General features: G+C 31.5%; 1 protein-coding gene across 5 annotated transcripts in view; it reads right to left on the minus strand.

Annotated features, from left to right (window-relative positions):
* The window catches only part of LOC142325825 (stress-activated protein kinase JNK), a 526820-nt gene that overhangs the window by 280280 nt on the left and 233232 nt on the right, over positions 1-13308 (minus strand). For all 5 annotated transcript variants that reach the window (XM_075367879.1, XM_075367996.1, XM_075367906.1 and 2 more), the window contains one exon: positions 11121-11161. The gene's annotated coding sequence lies outside the window, so the exon portion shown is untranslated. The remainder of the gene's footprint in view (positions 1-11120; positions 11162-13308) is intronic.

Below are 13308 nucleotides of genomic sequence, written 5' to 3' on the forward strand. Positions count from 1 at the left end.
CGCTACGTCAACGCACGCACGCGAACACACCATTGTGGGTGTTGATGGGGTTGGGTGGGGGTGTGTGTGTGTGTGTTCAGACTGATATGCCGTTAAAATTCACAACTTATGTAAACATGTTTCACTCATTACGTCAGGTAGCCACTGTAGCTGATTGGTTTAAGGCGTCAGTCAGTCGCGCCCCGTCATGACCGGGTTCGAGTCCTTGCCGACCAAGTTTTTTTTCACTTCAAATATTATTTATTTATTTAATTCAAACCGAACGCTACACAACATCTGTTCGCCAGCGTACCAACCTTTGAATTAATTATTCAAAATAATATTCAAAGCGAATATATTACGTTATTATATTAAGTTGGTATCCCTGCGGAATTTCAAACATCCCGATAAGGGAAAAGGGAAATCCCAATATGAAAGCATCGGGCTACTAGCGTCAATGACGTCACAATCCAAGATGGCCGAACTCCGCCATTTTGTATTCGTGACGTCATTCCAAGATAACGGACTGGCCATCATCTTGGATTTGACGCTAGTATTTCCATTTCCCTACTACTCATTTTCATATGTTTAATAAAATGCTATTTTTTATTAGATATTATTTTTTAATAGACAGGGTTTTCTTTTGTTAAAAAGTTACCGTACATTTCATATTTCATATAGTATAATAGGTCATAATAAGGACATTATTAAAAGCGGGATATTCAACTGTATAATTTTTTTATGGATCGTAGTCATTCGACTGGTTTGATTCTACTCTCTATTCCTCTCTGTTTCGTACTAAATTTTTAACTTCCAATATTCACTACATCTTTAATTCTAATAAAATTTAAATTTATTTTATCTATTCTAATCACCGTCTTCGTGAACGTTGTCTAAACTCTATCCTTCCGTTTTAAATCAATAATTAAGCTGTATTATATTCGGAGTACCACAAACAATTGAACTTGCAATAACGGATTACTTATAACTACATCTGAATTATTATGACTGTAACCGGTCCTCAAGTGTCATAACCTCAATGCTTGTAGACAACTCTGATAGAACACACTTATAACATTCGTGAAAACGGTATAGCTGTACTCTGAAAAAATATACATTCCACGCATGGCATTCAATAACATATGAGAAACGAAGTGGCTTCCCGTCGTTTTATTCTTTGAGCGACCGAATATATGAGTATTGCTGAAACAGCGGAAAAGAGGTGTTATTCTGCCCTAGGAGTCACATCTTCACTCTGTTCCCTAGGGAGTAGATGGATAGTAAATATCATAACCCGTAGAAGATAAACTAATTTCAATGTCACGAATTGATTTTCTTTGCTACCACAAGTCCAATATTTTTCGTCTAATTTATACTCTATTAATTATGTTTATCCAAGTAAATGAGAAAACTATTAGTGTAATTTTATTTCAGTAGTACAATAATTAAGTAATTTACAGCAAAAATGAATAAATAATAATTTTAAAATTTTGTGTGTAAGTATTTTTTAACTGAAGAAAAGAATATCTGTAAAAATCATTATATATAAAAATAAGGAAAGCAAAAAAAAAGAAAATTTAACCGTGTTCGGGTCAAAATCATAATACTCCGTTTAAACCAATGATTAATATTACAAAAGAATTAATGTTCAAATTCTTCCATCTTCATAATTTTTCTCACTCCATTCCTTTTGTACTCCATAAATAAAATCAAAATTAGTTCACAATAAATACATATTCATAATTGTACGTTACAACAATGGAGATTAAATTTGTGATTTCTTTTTAGTTCTCCTTAAGTAGTCCAATTAAAAACGTTCAGGTATTCGATAAAACAATTGCGTTAATAAACAATAAAAAAACTTAACTGTAAAAATGATAATTAGTCTAATTTGTGACGATCATTTCACATTATCATTTAATGATTACATTTTCTTCAAAATGGCTGAATATAATTAATAATAGAAAAGTTTAGTTTTCATGGTAAGGACGTGTAATACCATACGAAATTTTCGTCCAGATTAAATTAAAAAAAATCTAATAAGACATGATTTAGGTAATATTTTATGTCAAATTATAATAATAATAAGAGGTATATATAATTTAAATGCAATGGCAAATGTAAATTTGTAGATAGATTTGAAATAAGAAGTAGTCGTACTTCAAAGAATACTTTAAAAATAAGAATTTATTGCCTCATAGGGGCAAATAAGTTTATTATATGCCCGTATTTATTATATGAGGCATATAATATAACTCATATTATATATGAGGCTCTCTCTCCTCATATATAATTCAGTGCTAGAATAAGGAACAAGAAATGCGGCAAATTACTATTAAAATAAACGACAGAGCATAGCAATATATATATATGACAACTAGACCCTGCAGATAATTTAGTGTGTCGTGACTATAAATTTCGAACAGCGGAGGGATTTCTACCTATCTTAAGCGAACTGTTTTAAATCTTGGATCTAGGAAGTATCAGGGTCAGTAGAAAAGGTTTAGTTGCTAAACCCTTTGCTGATTTTAGTTTATCCCCTTTCCAACCGTTTATTTTATAGCTAGTTTATAAGGAAATATAAACGATGAAAATTACATTTCGGTTTTTTTACGGTACAAAAAGTTTTTTTTTCATATACGAGTTACAGTTTTATAGCGGAGAAAAAGGAATATAAGCGACTGAAGAATGTGTAATTAAGTGTATGTAAGATCTACAGCTCACAAAACTATTGGGGAGTTTAATGAAAAAATCCGAATTGATTAATCTGATTGCGTCCATAATATCGGTGCTAACAACTACACCAAGTGAACAAATGATTCCACAACTTTAATTTCTTCTTAAGTCTTTAAAATCGTAAAATTAATAAGCTAATTGCAATAACAAATACACACTTTCAAAAATGTTTAATAATTCAAACCGGAAAATTATGACGTTTAATTGTTAACAGACCGCAAAAATAGAGGTTAAAAATAAAAAATTATAAACCTATCAATAATTTAGCTTTAAATTTAAAGAAACAAATCTAGGTGTTAAAATAAAAGAAAATTATATTTTTCATTCTTTCTTCTTTCTCTGACGCGTTAAAATATAACGCGGCGTCATGTAGTTGCTTAATGTATTTTTATTTAAAGCTAATATGGCAGTGATTACCGAACTGTGCGCCGCGGAATCTTCACAGAGGCGCGGCGAAATATTGTAAAAGCTTCGTAATTAATTGAACCAAGACATTTATAATTATTAATTTAATGTTAATAAAATAAAAAAATAATGAAGATACACAAGTTTTATTTATTTTAATCTTTTACTTACGAATAGTCATATTTTTACTTAAGTAGGGCGCCATGGAAAAAGTTTAATTAAAAAAGGGCGCCACGACTCGGGAAAAGTTTTGGAACCACTGGTATAAGTATTTAAAGATTTACAGAACAAGCACTTCAGCAACTAGACTTATCGATTAGCCACCGCACATGAAACGGATTCTCCCGAGTAGGTCCGCATCCACTCCTATAAACGACACATAAGATTCTACGGTTCGATATCCTTAGCAAGCAAGAATCTACAAAACCGATAAAAGAGAAGGAATAACGGATGAAAAAAGGAGAAGACAGTGTAAAAGAACGAATATGAGACAAAAATACCACAGAGAAATAAACGTGCGGCTTTCCCGCTCATAATTCCAGGAGGCATTTTAACCCAGCCAGCACATTACCAATCAACGATTAGCGTTGACCAATGTGTAGCAAAATAATCTACTTTCCTCCAAAAATTACAAATACTCAGAACAGCTGACTAAAGCAACTACCTCGCCTTATAAAACAAATCGTTAATGCAGCGTCAGATAACAAACAGTACTGAACGACTGAAATTTTGAAGATGGTACATGTAACCCTGCATCAAATGATTGTGTGCTTATTCAAAAACTTATCTCCTGAAATGAAGGCTCTACCCGACATAAATTTGAAGAGTGAGCAAATAGAAGTAAACAATTTTATGCCAAAAGAGCACACCAATACTTTTAAAAATATTTTTCAAAGGTTAAGAATACAATCTTTAACATCCCTAATCAGGGAAAATAACTCCTCATTACAGCCGGAGTGACGCGATTAAATCGTATACTGTTAAAACATTTAACGGTTCTTAGCGGTTTCTATTCAGAAACTTCCACAGGAAGGCCGATACTTACAAACAATAATACCACCGTTAAAAAAAAAAACTATACGAAATTTAGTTACCTCAGTTGAATAGAAATCCGACGTTAACAGTTCCTGGGTCAAATATAATGAATGTTAAATTAAAATGCCAAAATAAAACGTATTTTTAGATGGAAATTTTAAATACTTAGAAACATTCAGAAGAATATTTTTATTAGGAATATTCACACTAAGAATATAAAGATTTTTTTATAAATATCTTTTTAAAGATAACGGGAAATTAGACGAATAATGCTTATATCGAATGCTAAGAAAAATAACTGTATATAATTCACGTAATATGAAATACTTCATAAAAAAAATATAATTTATTTATTAGATCAATAAAAGCAACGAATGAAAATCGAAACTAATTTCGGTAGATTTACCGCACACGTGTACACGAATAATTTTATTCAAAACTGAGAAAGGAAAAAGAAATAAATATAAAAAACTTTTAATTTGAAGCGAACATAAAATGACATACGAAATAAATAGAACAAAACAAAGAATAATATAGAGAAAAATGGCTTCGTAATGGTACACAGGTGTTTCACCCTCACATTAAAAAATGGATATGAAATACTACTGCAAACGAAAGCCGGTACAAATTACAAAAGATTCCAGTATTTAAAAAAAAAATGTATACATTTAAAATGTATAATACATACACATGTATAAAAAATCCTTAATGGAAATGCACAAACATGGAAAAAAGTAAAACTAGTACTAACAAAACATTCAAACATGGAGAAAGTAAATCGGAAAACATTGGAAATGAAAATTTATATTATATATATAAAACAAAAAAAAAAAACAATTTGTTTCAATTAAACATAGTATAGATGTATAAATAAAAAAATATAAAAAAACAACAAAAAGCGCGAAATAAAAATTTTGTTAAACGTGAGAACAGTTCCTGAAATGAGACCAGATAAAAAGAGTAATATATAAATGTTACCTCTGAATATACTTTAAAACGGAACAAAAGAATTAGAAGTACAGGTAGTAAGGAGAGATACAGAAACAAAACACAGAATAAGAGAAACGAAATAACACTGGTTCTTCTGTTAACCTGGAAATTGTGCATTCCACTTTTCAACAATTTTTTTACTCAATAATTTATCTTACCCATTTTATTGCATATAATGTAATATGCTTCAACATGTAATGTTGAATGCTTCAACGTTGTATTTACAACCAACATTTTCTCTGTTTCATTACAGAATTGAAATAATAATGCCCTAATTTCAATGTAACAACTAGAGGAAAAATAGAAAACAACCTACTGTGAGCGCTATGCGAAATGACACTTGTGTTAGAACTGCTTTTTCCTTTAAAAAAATAATAACAACATTCGTGGAACACGCTTTTATTTTTACGTAAAACCGATAAAGTGACTTCTTTACCCTCTAACTTAATTATTACAGTCATGAAAAAAAAAGTCGTAATATTTTTTTTTTTTAAACCTCAACGTTAAACAAATCGACCGATTCGGTCGATAAAGATTGGAAATGCGATTATCAAAAAATATTTTTTACGATCTAGAAAATTTTCAACTCCATGGAGAGATTATTAAATCGTCTAGCACTTTTTTAACATACTTCGTTTTACCGAAAATTTCACGGATAGATTTGCATAGTTTGAACTCTTCAAAATAAATATCTAATTGGTATTTCAACAACGAATAAAAATTCTGGAAGCTTGTTAACTGAATTGTAAAGAGAAAACTGCATTTAAATGACGATCGGTTCGCTCTGAAATAGATTTCACTACATCATTCCGGTATATTCTAATAGTTTTTTTATTTTAAAAGCGAACTTAGTTGTTCGACTGGGTAATTACCGTGCGATTATTTTCATGATGTAGTCTTGCATTAAAAAACGTATCCCCTGACTTACTATATATTTAAGTTTTTAAGCTTTTTATCGATAAGACTCCTTTATATTAACTATACTTGGTACGCTTTACATTTTCCGTTGATTCTGCAACTTAAAATCTCGCTTCATAACAACTGTAAAAAAATTGAGGATGGTCTTATTTTACTTTTAAGTCACTTTTCTGCTAATGAAATTACTTAAATTTCATTTCATTACTGATATTTTCTTTTTAGAAAATTTAAGAACAGTCTTACAAAACGCGCAAAATAATCTCAAACCGTAACTAATATCGTAACTATTGTAGCTAAATTGTAAACAGTAGCTTATTTTTCCAATTACCCAGTCCGAATATGGTATTTTTGGATCGATGATTTTTCAGTTATCAACCGCTTTTTCACGAAATAAAATAGCTATTAGGAAAAAAATTAAAAAGAAATTGCACGTTCGTCTTAATAAGTCGAATAAGAAAAGGTTTTTTTCTCGACAGGAATCTTATCTTCCACGGGTTTGACTATAGCCGTAACAAGCCAAAAAAGCTACTATTCAACCGGGCGCAACACTGAAAAATCGTCGCTTACCTGAAGTCGTCACTTGCCACAGTGTAAGTTTGTTTGAGACGGTGTCAAGGGCATAATTGAAAGAGATGTACTCGTATGAAGTTCGACGAGTGAGCTAAGTAAACCCAGTCGTCCGCCCCATTACAGGATTTAATACCAAAAATAGAGTAGTACTGCCATTATTATCTCAGATACGTTACATGCGTCACAGCCGTAAGAAACAATACCATATAATGCAAATAATAAAATAAGATATCACTTTTTGTGAGAAATAGCACTATCTACGGTGTTGTAAACCGTCTCCACTCAGTAGAGCAATTCGTTCCTTACACGAACTAATAATTAAAAATACATCCAAATTTTTAAACAGAATTTTCAAAATTATTATAAAATTTTCAAAAAATATTTAAAAATTATTTTCTTTTCAACAGATTCATAATCGGCTGTATTCGATGTAGAAGCTTTACTTTTCAATTATGTACCGACATCTTAAAAAAACTGGCCATTAAATAAAAGTAAGTTTACTGGCCAAATGAACGAGTTGATTAATAATTCAAAATAGCACCACGATTACAGAATAATAAAAAAATACATTAATAAATTTACCCTTATAAAACACCACACTATTTAGGTCTACTAAAAACACCAGATTTTAAGGTCTTATTTCTCAGTCGGAGGGAGCAAATTGAAGCTATCTACGATATTGTAGCGTACAATATCTGGGGATATCGTACGCTACAATTAAACTCGATATAATCACTTTTCGCCGTAATTTAACGATGTTGAAACACGATAAATTCAGTCGCTGAATTAAATTGCACGTAGCGTAACGTACAATCTGTAAGTCGTGACATGTATTGTAGACATCCAGAACAGGTTCTTCAGCACTACGATCTTAATTAACCCGCTTGATTTCAAACAAACGACACTTAGTCGAGCTGAACACAAAACGGTGGGCATTAATCCGGTTCCTATCAAATAATAAAACTATTAACAAATGCTTGTTAATATCGGATCATTCAAAAAGAACTTCACAACTTTAAAAGCATACAAAAACTTATTTAGATAACTTACAGATTCGGTTGAAATCTCATTTCATAACAAAACACATAATTCATTAGTAAATCGACCACCGCGCAATCAGCAGTGATAAAAATGGATACATTTACTGATGCGGATATTCACCTTAATTGACTCTAATATCTCTATTAATTATTAAATCTGAATATTCAAATTATGGGTTACAATAATAGCAAAATTTGCTTGTGCGTTTTAGTCTCTGCTTGTGCGTTTTAGTTTCCAGATTTGCAGTTAGCAATTGCAGTTAAACGTAATTTTCGTAGAGTACGGTAGAGAGCCTCCTAGCAGATATACAATTTACTATTAGCACCAAACCTTCTTTGAGACACCTTTTCTGTAAAACATACAAAATCGCCAGGACGCGCAGGCGTCCCTGAGACAGCTGTGGAACTCAGAGAAAACTTTGCACGTAGTCTTAAGAAATCAACTCAACGTGCGGCACCTGAAACTGGCATCCCACAAACGATTGTTTGGCGTGTATTTCGTAAACGATTGCACTTGAAGCCATAAAAACTAACAGCGGTTCAACACATTACAGGTTGCTCGACTGCAATTCTGTGTGGAAATGATAGATATAACTGCAGACGGAGATACATTTAAAGACAATGTAATGTTTTATTTTTTCTTGCGAGGGTTTCATTAAATATCAGGTTTATTTACGAACTCTGTCTGTTGATATTGTTGAACTTAGCCTTCGAATTAACGTCTCAGCTGCAGAGGTAACACCCGATTTGCTGACTACAGTCTGGAAGGAAATCGACTTCAGGTGGGATGTGGTGCATTACAAATGAAAGCCATATCGAACCAAAATGAATGTTGTGTTACAAAATCGATGTGTCTTTCTACGAAATACACACAAATTTCTGTATTTTCTGTAAGTTATGGTAATAAATTTTTATATGCTTTTAAAATTGTAAAGTCCTTTTTGACTATCCCGCTATTTTGTTTACGCTTGTTAGATTTCTTCTAAAATTTTACTATTATTGTAAGCCATAATTTGAATATTCAGATTTAATAATTAATAGAGATATTAGAGTCAATTAAGGTGAATATCAAATAGCAGGTCACCAAAAGGGGAATATCAAACGTTTTTCCGTTATTTTTTAACCACCTTTCGTTCGGAAAAATCAACCGACGAGACAACGCCTTTTAATTATCGTTGATTAAAAAAAACAAACTTCAGCGAGAAAATAAGAATAGTTATGTAGAAACAAAATGCAAAGTTAAATAAACGGCTCAAAATTTTTTAACGTTTTCTTTTTTACCGGAAAAATATGTATACGTGACTTAAGTTGTAATAATTAAATTTGCAGGAATTTTATACGCCGTTTTAACTACTCTGTTCAACGATGTAAAACCTAACGAAATTTTATTGAATTCACCGTCGGTTAATAATACCATGAAAGTAAAGAGTCAAAATAATTGCACTACAATTATAAAATTTCAAAGAAACAGGAGAAAAAGAAAATTCAACACGAAGATCGTTAATGGTCTTAATTTTTTCAAACTATATAAGACACATGTTATAAGGAAATAATAAATAAATTAAAAAAAAAAAAAAAACATTTTTATCGGCGTTGAACGATGAAGAGTAGTGTGTAATTATTAATACAAGAGATTATTTATTCTGGCAAGATAACCGTATAAGTACGAAACTATTTTTGGATTATTCAAACTTCTTATCGATTACAACCCGAGAATGAATTATTTATGAAATTTTAATTTTTTGCACCAAAAATACACATTTAATCGCACGTTAAACGTACCACTTTAAGTCGGATAAATTGGAAGTAAAATCTGAAATAACAGCAAAACCTTTTTCCATTGTAAGATTTTATTCGTAACCGTAATAAATGTAATAGAAGTGAATGTAGATGACAAAAAATTAAAATAACATTCAAAAGATTAAGAGATCACCACCTTAAGCAGTACGGTAACGGAATTTAAAGCATTCATTAATTTTGAAAAAACAATTTTGAAAAAATTTATTATATCTAGACGTGCACATACCGTCATGTTATACGATATGTACGGTTATGTATATGCATCTCTACTCATGATCTCTATCCTCGTACAGGATAAGCCTATAATATAACAGTTTGTTAGGAATATGATTAATTAGTTCTATCCTTATTACAGAGTAAAGATTATCATAACCGAAATGGATTCTTAAATCTGAAAGTAAGGTCGGATTAGTTATAATTACAACTTTCGATTTAATGCGTATTTTAGTCATGGATAACACACACATCTATTTTAAGTATTCCCAAAACGAAATTTACAGATTCGCAATATGAGCTTCGCAAATATATGAAACGTGAAAATTAATTAAGAAAGAAGCCGTAATAAGAAAGGGAGTCCGACAAGGATATTCCCTGTCTCCGTTACTTTTTAATCTTTACATGGAACTAGCATTTAATGATGTTAAAGAACAATTTAGATTCGGAGTAACAGTACAAGGTGAAAAGATAAAGATGCTACGATTTGCTGATGATATAGTAATTCTAGCCGAGAGTAAAAAGGATTTAGAAGAAACAATGAACGGCGTAGATGAAGTCCTACGCAAGAACTATCGCATGAAAATAAACAAGAACAAAATAAAAGTAATGAAATGTAGTAGAAATAACAAAGATGGACCGCTGAATGTGAAAATAGGAGGAGAAAAGATTATGGAGGTAGAAGAATTTTGTTATTTGGGAAGTAGAATTACTAAAGATGGACGAAGCAGGAGCGATATAAAATGCCGAATAGCACAAGCTAAACGGGCCTTCAGTAAGAAATATAATTTGTTTACATCAAAAATTAATTTAAATGTCAGGAAAAGATTTTTGAAAGTGTATGTTTGGAGCGTCGCTTTATATGGAACTGAAACTTGGACGATCGGAGTATCTGAGAAGAAAAGATTAGACGCTTTTGAAATGCGATGCTATAGGAGAATGTTAAAAATCAGACGGGTGGATAAAGTGACAAATGAAGAGGTATTGCGGCAAATAGATGAAGAAAGAAGCATTTGGAAAAATATAGTTAAAAGAAGAGACATAGGCCACATACTAAGGCATCCTGGAATAGTCGCTTTAATATTGGAAGGACAGGTAGAAGGGTAAAATTGTGTAGGCAGGCCACGTTTGGAATAGGTAAAACAAATTGTTAGGGATGTAGGATGTAGAGGGTATACTGAAATGAAACGACTAGTACTAGATAGGGAATCTTGGAGAACTGCATCAAACCAGTCAAATGACTGAAGACAAAAAAAAAATTACAACGGTTAAGCTAATAAAGTAAATCACAGTACCTAAACTAGCTGCAAATGAATTTACGCTATCGCAAGGGATTGACTGCGACTAAAAAATCTCAAAAAAAAAACAATATAGCTATCGAAGAGTACATAAAATAACAATGACGTGGATATTGATTGAATGAGAATTACTCACCCCATGCAGGTGAACAAAGGAGAGTGTCCAGTTCCCACAGTCTGCAACAAAACAAGAAAAAAATTTAATTTTAAGGTAAAATATAATAAAAATATATTATTAATAATTAATAATAACCAAATCATCCTCGATATCAATAACAAGGCATTAGTAAAGAGAAAAAACAGACAAAACAAAAATAAAAGTATAAACCAAAGAAGAATAAAATTTGTTTCGTTGTGTTACGCTAAACCGTTTCGTTACGCAACTACACCTAAAGAAAAAACCTTAAAATCTGAGATTGAAAATTATAATTTTTTGAAATCGATCAACAGCGATAAATAATCCCGCAGGTTTGTGTAACTTGAATCCTATTTCGAGTGCTTTCTCCGGAGAATCCTTCCGTACTAGACCAATTTTAATGGCATACTAAAGTATTTTTGAAGTAAAAACGACATTACAGCAGAATTAAATCCGTTTATTTCTAGAACGTTAAACGACAAGTAAAAACTATTGGATTCTGATGTAATAACTATTCAGTTGTTGTAAATTTAAAAAAAAAACCCGAATTTGTCAATCCTTTAACATCAAAGTCATAGCAAACAGAAACCGTATTTTTGAAAAGTAAAAGTTCAACAATTACAATTAATCATAACACATCAAACAGAGAAAAAAGACAAATTTAAATGAATATTAAAATTGGAATTTCACATGTTAATTTTGATTTCTCCGGGTCAATATACATAAGTATAATTACCCCCCCAAAAAATGAACAAATTTCAAAACAGAAAACAAGTAAAAAGGCCTTTAGGTTTTGGTAAGCCGTTGCTCTACCTTGCTTGTCCTCGAAAAGACTGTGGGAAGGTGGCAAGTCTTCGATATGACTGTGATGCGTACAAGGCATAAGAAACGAGCAGCATTTGTCAAAGGTAATTCCTTTCACACCAATGATGTTTATTACTTAGCCGATTGCTGAGAGAAGTTCATTGTAGATCTGAATCTAAAATTTATTTCTGCGGGCTTTAACTGTCGACTCATGTCATGTCGCCTACTACCGTTTGCTTATGGCACTTAATAGAACAAATCTGATCTCAATATTGGTATCATAAAGCGAATATAAATCGCCCGGGCTTTAGAATAAAGATATAAAATATTCCAAGTCAACTAATTCGCTGTACGAATTGAGTATGTTACTGGAAGTAAGACCCACGTAATGGAAGCAAGGCGAAGTAAGATTGATAATAAAAGCGGATTAGGACGAGTTAGAAGAGGTTACATGTAGAACAGAAGTCCCACAGGATTTAGTATTACAATAATTCTTAAAAATATTTGTGATATTTAACTCTTTATGTTAAAGAAACACGAGACATAAAAGAAAATAAAACAAACGAGGATTTCGAAAATGGTGTTACAGGAAGAGGTGGAAAGTACATAGATGAAAGTACGAAATGGAAGATGTGTTAAGATGTGAATAAGAAACTAAACTTATGACCAAATCTTGTAAATAGTACACTCGAATAATTGGAAAAATCATAAGAAAACAAGGTCAGTTAATTCGGTAATACAGTATCGTAAACATCATTAATTTTAGAGAAAGCGACTTACCCACCGGGTTGGTCTAGTGGAGAACGCGTCTTCCCAAATCAGCTGATTTGGAAGTCGAGAATTACAGCGTTCAAGTCCTAGAAAAGCCAGTTATTTTTTTGAATGCTAGATCGTGGATACCGGTATTCTTTGGTGGTTGGGTTTAATTAACCACACATCTCAAGAATGGTCGAACTGAGAATGTACAAGACTACACTTCATTTACACTCATACGTATCATCCTCATTCATCCTCTGAAGTATTATCTAAACGGTAGTTACCGGAGGCTAACAGGAAAAAGAAAAAAGGTAATAGAGAGTAAAAACTAAAATGGAAGGCAAAGACTGATATATATATATATATATATATATATATATATATATATATATATATATATAAACTTCCAAATCGTGGAAGTTAAATCCCCTTACCGTAGAGTTTTTATCTTTTAAAAAACATGTTATTGCATTAAAAGAAAATATTTTTTAAGAAGATATTTCGTCACGTTGATTAACAAAATGATTTTTATGTGTTAGTTTTATGGGTTATAAACTGCTGTAGTTTTTTTTTGCCATTATTATTTGGTTGGTTAGAAGCTAATTTTCAATACCCTCTGTTCTTTGGC

The sequence above is a fragment of the Lycorma delicatula genome, chromosome 1, assembly GCF_047948215.1.
Source record: "Lycorma delicatula isolate Av1 chromosome 1, ASM4794821v1, whole genome shotgun sequence".
NCBI lineage: Eukaryota > Metazoa > Arthropoda > Insecta > Hemiptera > Fulgoridae > Lycorma > Lycorma delicatula.